Below are 14046 nucleotides of genomic sequence, written 5' to 3'. Positions count from 1 at the left end.
TAGACTCTTCATTAATGAAGTTGGCCCACTAAGGAGATTTTCCCTGCGACATAAACCTTATCTTTTGGACTTGTTACTTCCTTCTCCGACACGAAAATTGACCTTTTATCTGTTCCATTTGTTCAAGGCATTCTAAATAATATTAAAAATAAATCTACTTTGAGTATTCATGGAACCTACTAAAGAATTTGTATTTCGCATGGAACATTGCCAATACCTGACTTAACCCAAAACTTAGAAATCCTAGTGGAAGGTTACAGACGGGTACATATTTGGGTGGAAGGATAGGTCTCACACAAAACACATCTCCCGTTACCAGCAACAAGCATATCCACGTACTTCGTTTTCTTTGATTCCGTAGAAAACCCAGGGCAGAGGCACTTCATATAAGAAAGTCAAGAGTTCAAGGTTAAACGTGTGTTGGAGGTTAAGTAGAGGTAAGCTGCAACATGGATCCACATCTTCACATTTTAAGGATGCTGGACTTTTGTCAGCCCACACATTTTCCAAGCCAGTGATTTTCAACTGTAACATGTGTGTGTGTGGGTGGGGGGGGTGGTTCTTTGGGAGGGTCACCATGTCAGATTCACCTGGATGGGGGTTCAAACCGTGGCCCCCTTTAGAGATTTTGCTATCCCCCTTGAGTGAAAGCCACATCGAGTCTGGGAGCCTCACTACTGATAGGATAGTACCCTAGCCCAGGGAATGTTCGGAAAGAAAAATCCCTGAAAACTACTAATTCAATTTTATAGTTAATCAACATACTTTCACAGGGTTGATAGAAATAATTCCATGTAGTTAGTAGAGATAGAGTCATAAAATTAATACAGAAAGTTTTAGTGATTTTATCATAGAACCAGCTCAGTGGTTTATGCAGCATGGACAAAAATATTCAAATGACTCTCTTTGCATAAATATTTCTCATTCTCGGTTTCCTTTCATTTAACCAGGTATATCAGAGTTTCACTTTTGTTTATCTTTTTACAATGACAGCTAAAGATTACATCTCAGAATGTAGAAGTCTGAGTTAAGTGTGGTACTTAAATTCTAATAATAATGAAAAATAACTCATCAGCAAGAACACTTTTGGAAAAGATCACTCAAGGAGAAAATTGTTCTTGACAGTGTTAAGAGCACTGCTCCGCTCCACCAACGGGCAATCATGAAGCTCAGGAGAAAATCAGCATTAGCATCAGATAACATTCTTCCAGATGCCATCAAAATTCTCTCTCATCTTCCACAAGTACAATACTCTGTTCCCCACCACCTGTTCCATTTGAATTAGCTGCCAGAAAGAGGAGAGGAATGGTGTACATTTCACTGCTCTGCAATTTCCCAGAAGTCAAACTTTATAATGCAAAATATTTGAATTTTGTATATTTCTTGAAGTGGGAACTTCAAAGGGAATGCAAGACAAGCCACAGCCCTAGGTTTTATTTCCCTCTGCCCAAGTTTAAGTGCAGGCAGTCTCCTTTGCGTGGATGGTGGGAATGGCCGCTCCAGCCGAAGCTTTGTGAAGCGATCTTAGTCATGCATGGGGAAAATACGATTGCGCTGTGAATTACACTTATGTTAAAAGATTAAAGACTCTCTTTCTGTCAGTTATGAATGTATAGGGAAATAAAACATAGCCAAACTCATATTTATTTAGTACGCTGTAATTTAAAACATCAGAGACCTTAAGAATCAAAGTGTTGTATTTGTTTGTAAACACTCTATTATATAACCTACAACGGAGCATCTTTTCCATGCCTTGGAAAATCGTCACACTCCTTTCTAAATTTGGATCTGCTTCTCCCACTTTATCCTTTGTACTTTCAATGTCAGGAACTATGTCTGAGGGTTCCTTCAGTGTTAAGTCCTTTGTCAGCATCACTTCCTCTGGGACATCCTCCTTTCCGTCACCACGGCTCTCCTCGGTTCCGTTGATCTGTGCCCCTTCAGCAAGTGTCCCTGGCTGTCCATCTACAGTCCCTCAAACGGGGACAGAATCAATATTGTGACGGTCACCTTTTCCTTGTGAAATTCCATTTCTGTGACTTGAATTTCACTTCTGATGTTATCACTTTTCATTTCTTTGCTGCACTTTCACTATTGTTGGCCAAGTTCCACTTTCAATCATCCGTTTTGTATAATATCGTGTGGATTCAAGGCTGGGGGCAAGAAGGCAACACACCTACATTCTGTGCATGAACTAATGGACAGAGGCACAGAAGCACTCATCAATAGAGTTTGAAAGAAGTGATTGCCAACTAGCCAAATGCCCAATACACCAGATGAGCAATTTGTTCAAAGCCAATTAATGGAAGGATCAATTTGCAAAATGATTGATTTGCCAAATGACCAATTGGTTGAATTTGCCAAAATTCCTCATTGGCCAAAACCTTCCTTTAAGGGATAGTCTTCTTGAACATATTCAAGGAAATAAATATTTTATTCTTAGGATCATAGGCTTCTTAACTATAAAAAATAAAAATACTGAATTACTGTGTTTTAGAATAGATTCACTCTATGTGTAATATAAAATCTTCATAATTATTAATATATTCAATAAATAACTTTATTAACATAGGTTTCCACCAATATGAACATTAAGGGAAATATATTCATGGAGTCAAAACCACCCTAAAACCCAGAACTTTTGACCAGTCAATGTGTCTAGGGGAAATACTTTAATTGACTAGACCCAAGAAAAATATTCTGAAGATAAGTGTTTAGTAAACTTATAAACTTTGATGAATCACCTGTTAGGCACTCGGTGATTGGGCCATAGAGAAATTAGCAGTCAGCAAGTTGGCTCTTGGCCAACTGGTTTTCGGCAAACTGTCTCCAGGCCCACCTCTCTGTCCCCCAGACCCTCCCTCCTCTAGACTAGCGTTGGTGTCCCTGCTGCATGATTTCCTGATCCTCCATTGTGGTAATTACTGCGCTGTTCTTCATCTCGCTTAAATATCTGCCTTCCCTTTTCCACTGCAAGCTCCATCGGGCCCGAGGCCAAGTCTGTTGTGTTTATCTTTGTGATCTAGCACCTAGCACAAAATAAATACCATTCCCGTGAGTAACTTTATTGACGTCTTCCTCCGAGCCAGGCACCGGACTGGTGTTTTACATGCATCATTTCATTTATTCCTCAGGCAAATCGTTACGAGCTGGGTGAAATGAGTGTTACCATTTTATAAATGAAGAAACTGAGGCCAGAGTCAACACAGCCAATACATGATAAAATAGATCGCAGAACCTGCTAAGCAACCTTGCAGCGTTAGGAGTTCCAGAAACATACGCTGAATTAATTAATGTTCACTTACTGATGTTCATTCATCGAGCAGCTGCTTGGGAAACTATCCTGTGCTGGGAACTTCTGTCTATATTGTCTCCAGGGGCACGAGCAGGGTCCTTCCACGGTGAGAGTGGGCTTCGGGCTGGGAATCATCGGCTCTGGAAGCCACTGCAGAACTAGCTCAGCATGAGCACTGCAGCTGCTTTGTGAATCAGGGAGGTAGAGATCAGGGAGCTGGTGCTGGAACTTTCGGCTTCAGCGGCTACACCACGCATGCTAGGTCTGCATCAAAAAGAAAAGAAAAGAAAGAAGGATGCCCTGGGCCCTGCCTGTCAACCTACACGCTGGGATCTTTGGTAATGCAGAAACAGAAAACACTTTACGTGTCTGCAACTGGCTTTGCCAACATAAAGAGCAGAAGTCAGCCCCACTTTGTTCCTGCCCTCTAAATCTCTCGGGAGTGCGTCAGATTCGCTTGAGCTACGGCACGCCTGGACCCTGGCTGCAGGGTAGACTGGGATTTGTAGTTCCTGCTTTTCCAACCTAGAAGGAGAACAGGATGGATGGTACATGCCAATTTACTACCTCTACCATCCGCAGTGAACCAATATGAGGTGGTCGCAATGCCACTCCCTTGCTCGGGAACATGGCGTTAGCAGGTCTGCGCATCTGATTTCTTGGTGCAGGAGATGGGAAGGATTGTCCTTGATTCGTCTACACTCTCACCCCAACCTCACTGTTACCCAAAAATTCCTCAGTGGCATCGGGAAGGCCCAAGTTTGGGGAATGGAATCCAGCAATCTTATGTTTATCAGTGTCCCCATGAGCTAGCCTGTCCACATTAGACAGTAACCATCATTAAAATCATTTGATCGGGGGCGCCTGGGTGGCTCAGTCGGTTAAGCGTCTGCCTTCTGCTCAGGTCATGATCGTGGAGCCCCGGGATCGAGCCCTGCGTTGGGCTCCCTGCTCAGCAGGCAGTCTGCTTCTCCCTCTGCCCCTCACCCTGCTTGTGTTCTCTCTCTCTCTCCCTCTCACTGTCTCTCTCTCTCTCAAATAAATGAATAAAATCTTTTAAAAAAATTATTTGATCAGTCAGCCTCAGCTCCGACCATAACTCTGGGCTCATTCCAACAGAGTGAAAGTTCCTGGTCCAGTCCTTGGAAAGGTGACGTGTGGAGTAAAGGGCCATCCGTAACATTTGTGCCAAGCCAGTAACAGCTTCCCAAGAGCCACAAATACGTAAATATCTCCAGCAAAAAGGGCTGAAAGTAATCCAAACGGAGTCGATCAATAGGGAGGAGAAAGGATCATGAAAAGAGCTATTTCCTTGCAGATTATTAGGGGACTCACGGAGTAGGAAGTAATCCTTGGATTAGCGCCATGCACGGCAGGAGTGAGGCCCAGGGCAAGGGTCCCGGTCTGTGTGACCCCAGCACAGTATGTCTTGCTGTGATCAGCTGGACCTGGGCCGGTCCCCTTGAGCCCAAGAGCCCTACCGAGCCTTCTGGCTGTAAGCTAGAGGACATAGGTTCTGTACCCAAACTTTCCTCTAACGTGGCCATCCTGTAAGCTTTTTAAATTTAGATTTTTTTTTAAGGATCTGAAATTTTGTGGGGCAAGTCATTGATATTTCCCCCTAAATTTTCACTCACTTGGGAACAAGACCTTTTAATGTAACTTACGCAGGGATATATTTCTTTAATATCTATATTATAAAGGTTCAATTAAATGTCCCTAATACTCCTCCTTCTAGTATTTTCATAAAATTTTAAAGGAGGGAAAATGTGATTATGGAAAGCTACCCTCTAACATAATGATTCGAAAGCAAACGTTTATTGCATGCCTCCTTCTTCGCAGACACTGAGCTAAGGCTGGGCATGTATCGACTCACATAATACTCAACACTCTAAAAAAGCTCCGTTCTCATCCCTGGTTTATAGTTCCGGAAGCCAAGGCAAGAACAAGTCAAGTAACACATCCGAGGTCACACAGGCAGGAGGTGTTGGAGACAGACGGTTTCCCTCTGATTCTGATCTCCAGACTTAATCACTTAATCACTATCCTTTATTTCATCTCTCAGTCCTTTTTCGTTCGACACACACATATGGAGCATCTTCTCAGATGAGAGCCTCTGCTAGGGGCGGAGGGTGCAAAGCCAAGACCCCGGACGTGGTTTTACAATGTGTGCTTTCCAGCTGGGGGCCTGTGACATACAGACAAGCCATCTGGCCCCAGATCTCCACTCTGACTACTACTTACCCTGCCACTAAAGAGAACTCGTTTGGTTTCAGCTCTCTGGTTACTTCAAAGTTGCCCTTCTCCATAGCAATGAGTAACATTTCAAGTTTACTTCTGAAATTTGTTAGTTTTTCTTCCCTTGCTGGGAAAGGGCTTCCCAGGAAGACTCCCAAGTGTTTCAAAGGCAGACTGGATACACAGAGCCTGAGAGTGCGCCTCAGCTGGTGCCCCGTGGTTCCTTTTGCTTTGCATTGCTTTGTGAATGATGGAAGGGGGCCAAGCGGGCATTTCTAAATAGCTGAAGTCCAGGGAAATGGAAATTAATCCAAATTAACACAAATATTTACATGGGTGATTTTTAAATCTTGCAAATGTTGAAATATAAGAGAACAAAAATGAATTGTGACAGAGTGTATTTGTTAATAATTTTTAGTTGCATGTGGTAAAAATCAGCTTGAGCTGGTTTAGGCAGAAGGGGGATTTATAATAATAATCAGGGGTACCTCCTAGAACCAAGGGGAGGAATGAAATTGGGTCTCAAGAAGGGAATGTAAATAAGAACCAGAAAGGAGGCCCTCCCCCCCAAAAAAGGCTGAAGTGGCGGGGGGTAGCTGAGTGCATACACGCACAACTACGCACGAGTGCCCACGTACATACATGCATATCCATTGATTACTTTTTCTGCTTCTTCATCCAAGTGGCAGGATATGGCTAACCTTACAGACCCCCAACTTAAATGCTACCATTCCAAAAACACTCAGAGTTCAAGTGTCTTTCAGTACCAATTTAAGTTCCCAGGAGAGAATCTCATCAGCCCACTGGGTCATGCATGCAATCCTGATGCAATCAATTTCAGCCAGAGTGAACATGGTCACATGTCATAATCAAGGCTTCCCAGAGGGTCATCCATGTATCCAATCTTCTAACAAATATATATTAAGCGCCTGTTAAACCAGATGCTGGAAAAACAGCAGTGATCACAAGGATGTTTGCATTCTTTTTTTTTTTAAGCTTTTATTTTAACTCCAGTTAGTTAACATACAGTATTATATTAGATTCAGGTGTACAATATAGTGATTCAACAATTCCATACATCACCTGGTGCTCAAGCACCAGAGGACATTTGCATTCTTTTTTTTAAAGATTTATTTATTTATTTTACAGAGAGAGAGAGAACAAGCAGGAGAGGCAGAGGGAGAGGGAGAATCTCAAGCAGACTCTACGCTGAGCACAGAGCCCGACGAGGGACTCGATCCCAGGATCCTGAGATCATGACCTGAGCTGAAATCACGATTCAGACGCTTAACCGACTGAGCCACCCCGGCACCCCGACATTTGCATTCTTTTTTAAAGATTATTTATTTAACAGAGAGAGAGACAGCGAGAGAGGGAACACAAGCAGGGGGAGTGGGAGAGGGAGAAGCAGGCTTCCCTCGGGGCAGGGAGCCCAACGCGGGGCTCAATCCCAGGACCCTGGGACCAGGACCTGAGCTGAAGGCAGATGCTTAATGACTGAGCCACCCAGGCGCCCCCCCAACATTTGCATTCTTGAAGACAATTATCAAACTCCCCAAAAGATTTCTACCACACAATCTTTAAATTTTTAAGATTTGTTATAAATCATGAAAACTCACTACCTCCAAGGGTTTTCCTGAAATCCTCATTCCTAATCTTAATCTTTAACTTTTATGCATTCACTCCTTTCTTTCAATAACATTTATTGAGCCCCTTCTGTGTGTTAAATGCTGAGGAGACTAGGATGCCATAGTCCTGAAGGACTTAAGCCCCTCACGAGGGATTCAGATTGTGAACAAAATTCAACAAGCCATTTATTAAGGTGCAAGGACAGACACAAATGTGAGAAATATTGGGGAACCAAGAGGCAATGAGGTTCACTTAACCCTGGGACCAGGAAGAGCTGGAAAGGGGATTTTGTGTTGTTCTACCTTTATTTCAAAAGTACTAGAAAGAGGGGTGCCTGGGTGGCTCAGTCGTTAAGCATCTGCCTTCGGCTCAGGTCATGATCCCAGGGTCCTGGGATCGAGCCCCGCATTGGGCTCCCTGCTCTGCAGGAAGCCTGCTTCTCCCTCTCCCACTCTGCCTGCTTGTGTTCCCCCTCCTGCTGTGTCTCTCTCTGTCAAAATAAAATAAAATCTTAAAAAAAAAAAAAGTACTAGAAAGAATATAAAAGCCTAATGACATGGTGTCCATCAGCAGTGTTGGAATTTCTGGACTCCTGGGTTTCATTTTAATGGCGTACCATGTTCTAACCTTACTTGGAAATGCCCTCTAGCATCTATCATCCCTCTCAGCTTCTGTTGGGGCAAGGCTGACAGTGTGGTCGGTGCTCCTTAATCCTTCACAATTATTATTAAGACATTGACCACTTAGAATTTTGAACTGGGATCTTGGGTTGGGCCCCCACTGAAGAGCTCAACTATTCACAACTCTCCTCCCGAAGGGTAGCCTGCATCACATCTGCACCCAAGCAGTAGTCCCTAAAACCACCCCTCGAAGCTGCCTTAGCATTCTTAAAATGTCTTTTTCGTTAACCCACCATAATATTTAACTCTTTATAGACTTAAACACCACGTTCTTCTTCAGTAGAAACATCTAAGTTGTAGTCTACACCTTCTGTACATTCTGAATGAAGGATTCTTCTGAATTACTCAAGGATCAGAGTTGTAAGGTTTTTCCTACATTATGTTGTCATTTTAACGTTCTGTTTTGATGCACCATTTCAAAAATTGATGTTCTTTAGTTATTTGGGGTATTTCCCTTCTACCATGTTCCCATTCTGCAAGGTTGGTCCAGGTGTTCTTTAATTTTACTGTAAGGCACAAAAAGAAAAAAAAAAAAAACTCAGATCACTATAGGCTTCGTATGTTTTCCTTACATAACTGGTTCTCAAACTTTAGCATGCATCAAAGACACTTGGAGGGCTTATTAAAACACAGATTTCTGGGATCTATCCCCAGAGTTTCTGATTCAGAAAGTCTGGGATAACCTCAAGAATTTATATTTCTAACAAGTTTCCAGATGGTGCTGATGCTGTATGGAGCCAGGGACCACACTTTGAGAACCACTTGCCTTAGATCTTTTTTAAATGGTTTGTTGAAAAGGGCTTGAAGGTGGCTAGCTGTACCTTTAGGAATAACAATGGCATAGCATAGTCTGCTAAACGTATTTGCCCCTGATTAGATGAATTAACTGTCCGCGGAACCCATTAAAAATGTATGGCTAGTTTCATTAACTACAGATGTCTTGTATGAATATTCAAGAAAAATTTACCAGCCTTGTATTGGTACAAAAATCTTACATTCGTTTTCCATGCAAGTATAATAATATCTTTGGGAAAGAAAGTACATACAGTATTATGTATCTTTTTGTGTTTTAAAATGATGGAACAGGGGCGCCTGGGTGGCTCAGATGGTTAAGCAGCTGCCTTCGGCTCAAGTCATGGTCGCAGGGTCCTGGGATCGAGCCCCGCATCTGGCTCCCTGCTCCGCGGGAAGCCTGCTTCTCCCTCTCCCACTCCCCCTGCTTGTGTTCCCTCTCTCGCTGTGTCTCTCTCTGTCAAAATAAATAAATAAATAAAATCTTTAAAAAAAAAAAAAACAATAAAAAAAGAAAAGAAAATGATGCAACGTCCAGCAAGTTACTTTGTGGATACTGAGAAACTAATTCTGAAGTTTAAATGGAGAAGCAAAAGACCCAGAATCGCCAACACAATATTGAAGGAGAAGAACAGGGTTGGAGAGCTGACCCGACCCGACTTCAAGATAGCGTGGTATTTACAAAAGAATAAATAGCCAGATCAATGGAACAAAATAGAGGGCCCAGAAGTAGACCGACACAATATATAGTCAATGGGCCTTTGATAAAGGAACAGAGGCAACACAATGGAGCAAAGACAGTCTTTGCAACAAAAGGTATTGGAACGACTGGACATCCACGCGCAAAATACATAAATACATCTAGACACAAACTTTATATCACTCACCAAAATGAACTCAAAATGGATCATAGACCCAAACGTCAAATACAAAAACTATAAAACTCCTAGAAGATAACATAGAGAAAAAGTCTAGATGACTCGGAGTACGGAAATGACTTCTTAGGTACAACACCAAAAACGCGATCCATAAAAGGAATAATTCATAGGCTGGACTTCATTAAAACTAAAAATTTCTGCTCTGCACAAGACAATGTCAAGAGAATGAGATGACAAAACATAGATTGGGAGAAAATATCTGCAAAAGGTACATCTGATAAAGGACTGCTATCTAAATATACAAAAACAAAACAAAACACTTAAAACTCAACAATAAGAAAATAAATAACCTGCTTTACAAATGGGCCAAAGACCTTCACAGACACCTCATCAAAGAAGATGTACAGATGGCAAATAAGCATATGAAAAGATGCTGTACATTGTATGTCATGGGGGAAATGCAAAGTAAAACGACAGTGAGAAACCGTGACTTACTATTGGAATGGTCAGAATCCAGAGCGCAGGCGACACCAAATGCTGGCGAGAATATGGGGCAACAGGAACTCTCATTCAGGGCCAGCAGGGATGCAAAATGGTGCAGCCACTTTGGAAGACAGTTTGGTCTAAAACTAAACATACGGCCCAGCAATTGTGCTCCTTGGCATTTATCCAAAGGAGTGGAAAACTTATGTCCTCACAAAAACCTGTGCATGGTTGTTTATAGCAACTTTATTCATCACAGCCCAAACTTGGAAGCAACCAAGATGCCCTTCAGTAGGTGAACGGATAAATAAACTGCGGCCCATCCAGACAATGGAATTATTATTTAGCACTTAAAAAAAAAAAAAAAAAAAAAAAGAGCCGTCGAGCCAGGAAAAGACATGGGGGAAACTTAAATGCCTATTATTAAGTGAAAGAAGCCGATCTGAAAGGCAACATACTATATAATTCCAATTCTAGGACATTCTGGAAAAGGCAAAACTATGGAGACAGTAAAAAGATTAATAGTTACCAAGGGTTAAGAGAAGGGAGGGATGAAGAGGTGGAGCACAGAGGATTTTTAGGGCGGTAAAAATACTCTCTATGATACTATAATCATGGATACATGTCATTATACATGTGTCAAAACCCCTGGAATGTACCACCCCGAGAGTGAACCCTAAGGTAAACTACGGACTCTGGGTGACGATGATGTTGCAATAGGTCCATCAGCTGTAACATTCGTCCCCTCTGGTGGGGGCTGTTGATAGTGGGGGAAGCTGTGCGGGAGTGCAGGTAGCGGGTGTATGAGAAATCTCTGTATCTGCCTCTCAATTTTGCTGGGAGCCTAAAACTGCTCTAAAAAACAGAATCTTTAACAAAATTAAATATCTCATAAAGATATATAGGACACAAGGTAGGTGGCAGAAGCAGTAATAAACACTATCAAATAGACACACTTCATTTCAAACTTGGTGCTTTTGAACTTTAACAGCTTTAAGATTGGCAGTGTAATTTTTATTTTTAATTGCTATAAAGTACACATAACACAAAATTCACCATCTTCGTCATTTTTACGTGCACAGGTCAGTGACATTAAGTACGTTCACACTGTCGCCAAGCGCTTACCACCCTCCGCCCCGAGAGCTCTTTTCGTCTTGCAAAACTGAAACTCTGTCCCTGTTAAACAGCCTCCCCCCCCCCCCCCCCGCCTCCGCGTCCCTAGGAAACCACCGGTCTACTTTGTGTCTCTCTAAATTTGCAAACATTTCTGGAAGTGCATAAGTGGATAAGTGCAAACCAATCCAGACTTTCAACTAACATCAAGATATACACCTCGAGGGGCGCCTGGGGGGCTCAGTCGTTAAGCGTCTGCCTTCGGCTCAGGTCATGGTCCCAGGGTCCTGGGATCGAGTCCCACATCGGGCTCCCTGCTCTGCGGGGAGCCTACTTCTCCCTCTCGCGCTCCCCTGCTTGTGTTCCCTCTCTTGCTGTCTCTCTCTCTCTATCAAATAAATAAATAAAATCATTTAAAAAAAAAAAAGATATACACCTGGAAACCGCTCACAGGCAAGCAGCAACGATGCGTAGATGAGTATGAGATTTGGGGAAGCTGGGAACACACGTGGCTGTAAATTGCCTAATATGTGACGTTGCTGCGGACGAATCTGCCCCGACACCCTCTCACTTCCCTCCCTCGCCACGCACCTCATTTCTCACCGGATCCCAAATGGTCTTCGTGGCTTTCGGCTCCTTACCGGTAAAGGACTCTGATGATCGGGTAAGAGCAACTGAAAACCAACGTGCTGTGAAGCGCATCTTTTTCTCTCCTCATCCTTGAACCCCTGGGCTTTCCCGAAGAGCCAGAGCAGACCCGTGTCTCTGGTATCAGGTGTGGAAAACCGCCGCACAGGGGTCGCCGCACGGGGGTGAGCCCGCAGTCCTCTGGATGCCTGGATGCGGAGTTCAAAGGAAATAGCTAGCGAATTCTACCTTCCGCAAATCCCCAGGCCAAAGGTAGACTTTTCAGTAAATGAATAATCCCTGAGTGACATCCGATGAGTTCTTTCAAAGACATTTTCCTTCACCCTGCCCCGACCCCTGACCTACACTTCATTCCTTGCAAAACGGATGGAACCCACAGTGGAGACTTTGCCTTCAGACGTGGCCTCTGTTGTGGGCTAAGTAGAAACCTCGAGACCACCAGAGCATCAGTTTACACTTCGACCTTCCTGCAAAAGCTGGCCGGCTTGGTGCCTTTAATTTTTAGAGCATTGATTCTAGAGAAGTTTGCTTTAGCAAAAATTAGAAAGTAAAGGTTCGGGTGACAAGCAAGATGTTTCATGAACACATTGTGTGTTTATCCAACTAAGCGGCTCCGAAATTACATTTTTAATGCTCTTCTTTTCCTAATAATATAGAATATTAATATCATGTAAGTCAAAAGGGAAAAATTCTGGGTAAGCATAAGTGCAGAGCTGAAAGCTTACTCCAAGGGCTAAGTTGTGTGCCGCATTGCACTAAAAGAAGGAATGCCGAGTGGACACCAAGGGAAAGAGAACGAACACTGGCCGAGACCCTCCTATGTGTTAGGACCTCTGCTGAATCTTGCCCTTGACCTCATTTATTACCATGGTGACAGCTACTGTCCCCAACTGTGCGGACGAATGTCTGGCTCCAATTCACATTGTGGATAAGTGGCCAAATCAGCATTCAAATCCTGTGCTATGTAATTCTTCATTCAGCATTAGCGACTGGGCCCCTAGGATGGGCCAGGTGTGAAGAGGCCCATCAGTACTCTTCATGGAAGTCCTTAATTCGTACAAAGCTGTCTTTCACATGAATCATCAAGAGTCCTCATACCGACACTGACAGTCAGATGATGTATCTCTAGCTTTGTATTGCCTATGGAAGCTAAAGGGAAGGAATCATTTGGCCAAAGTCACATAGCTAGTAAGGGATGAAGCGAAGTTTTAGATCTATGTCTCTCTGGTTCAAAAAGCAATAGATTTAAGTTATTGTGTTTTAATTAACCCCTCTGAGCCTCAGTTTCTTTGCCTGTAAAATGGGGCTCATGGCAGCTTTACTCATAAAACCCAAAAGGGGGGGATGATCCCAACGTCTATCAAGTGATGAATGCATATACTAAATGTGATCTATCCATACAATGGAATATCATTCAGCCAAAAAGGAATAAAGTGCTGACATATACTATGACATGGATGAACCTTGCAAACATGATGCTAAATGAAAGAGGCCAGACACAGCAGGCCACAGAGTGTGTGAGTTCATTTTTAGAAAGCTTCAGAGGGGCGCCTGGGTGGCTCAGTCCGTTAAGCGTCTGCCTTCGGCTCTGGTCATGATCCCAGGTTACCGGGATCGAGTCCCGCATCGAGCTCCCTGCTCAGCGGGGAGCCTGCTTCTCCTTCTGCCTCTTCCCCTGCTTGTGTTCCCTCTCTCTCTCTCTCTGACAAATAAATGAATAAAATGTTTAAAAAAAAAAAAAGAAATGTTTAGAATCATAGAGACAGAAAGTAGATTAGCGATTGCCTACTCTCTGCTCTTTGGTCCTTCCTCCAGGACGGCCCTTTGTCTGTCCACCCATCTGCCCATGGGACCTCGGAGGCTGCACCCCAATGCTAGCGCCACCTGCCTGCCCTGCCCACTTTCCCTACCGCTTCCCCTCTGGCCCGGCGAGAGTGAAACGGGAGCATCCCCCATGTGTCAGTCCTTTTTCGGGGATGTCTTTCCTTCATTGTGGCCTCCTACCATACTGCCAACTGGACCTAAGAACTCGCAGCCTGGAACGAGAACTCGCAGCCTGGAACGAGAACTCGCAGGAAGGCAGTAGCCAAGAAATGCCAGGACAGGGGCCCTTGGGTGGCTCAGTCGTTGGGCGTCTGCCTTCCACTCAGGTCATGATCCCAGGGTGCTGGGATCGAGCCCCGCATCGGGCTCCCTGCTCGGCGGAAAACCTGCTTCTCCCTCTCCCACTCCCCCTGCTTGTGTTCCTTCTCTCGCTGTGTCTCTCTCTGTCAAATAAATAAAATCTTAA

Source organism: Mirounga leonina, unplaced genomic scaffold (genome assembly GCF_011800145.1).
Source record: "Mirounga leonina isolate KUSES-001 unplaced genomic scaffold, KU_Mleo_1.0 Mir_268, whole genome shotgun sequence".
Lineage (NCBI taxonomy): Eukaryota > Metazoa > Chordata > Mammalia > Carnivora > Phocidae > Mirounga > Mirounga leonina.
The sequence above is the reverse complement of the archived record's forward strand: the minus strand, read 5'-3'. Positions refer to the sequence as shown.